The sequence below is a fragment of the Crocodylus porosus genome, unplaced genomic scaffold, assembly GCF_001723895.1.
Source record: "Crocodylus porosus isolate Cpor-Errol unplaced genomic scaffold, CroPor_comp1, whole genome shotgun sequence".
Taxonomy (NCBI): domain Eukaryota; kingdom Metazoa; phylum Chordata; order Crocodylia; family Crocodylidae; genus Crocodylus; species Crocodylus porosus.
This window is the reverse complement of record NW_017728910.1, coordinates 21,301,829-21,302,300: the sequence shown is the minus strand read 5'-3', so window position 1 is coordinate 21,302,300 and position 472 is coordinate 21,301,829.

Genomic DNA, 472 nt, shown 5'->3' with positions numbered 1-472 from the left:
TCCCAGTGACCTTTTGGACAAATGGTTGCTTTTGAATGCAGAGGACTGGACTCCTGGTTAGCCCAGGAGGCCCCTTCCAGTCCTGTGTCCCTAGTACTTGAGTTAAAGGATGAGCTGTAGTGATTATCAACTACTGGAATATGCTTTAGAGAGGTAATTAGTCATGTTAGCCTGAAGGCAGGCAGAAGGCAGGATAGATTTATACCCTATAAACTAAATCAGAGGTGGATAAGCAGTGACTTACTCCATCAGATGCTATGAGGATACTACAGGAAGCAGAGCTTCAAAATAAAACACATTATTTTGAATACAAAGGGTAGAGAAGGGGGAGAAAAGAAGGGTGCTGCTGGAGGTCATTGCAGGACCCCTGGCACAGCTTTACGAGCACTTGTGGTGCTCTGGTGTGGTGCCAGAGAACTGGAAGAGGGCCAATGTGGTTCCCATTTTCAAAAAAAGGGAGGAAGGAGGACCC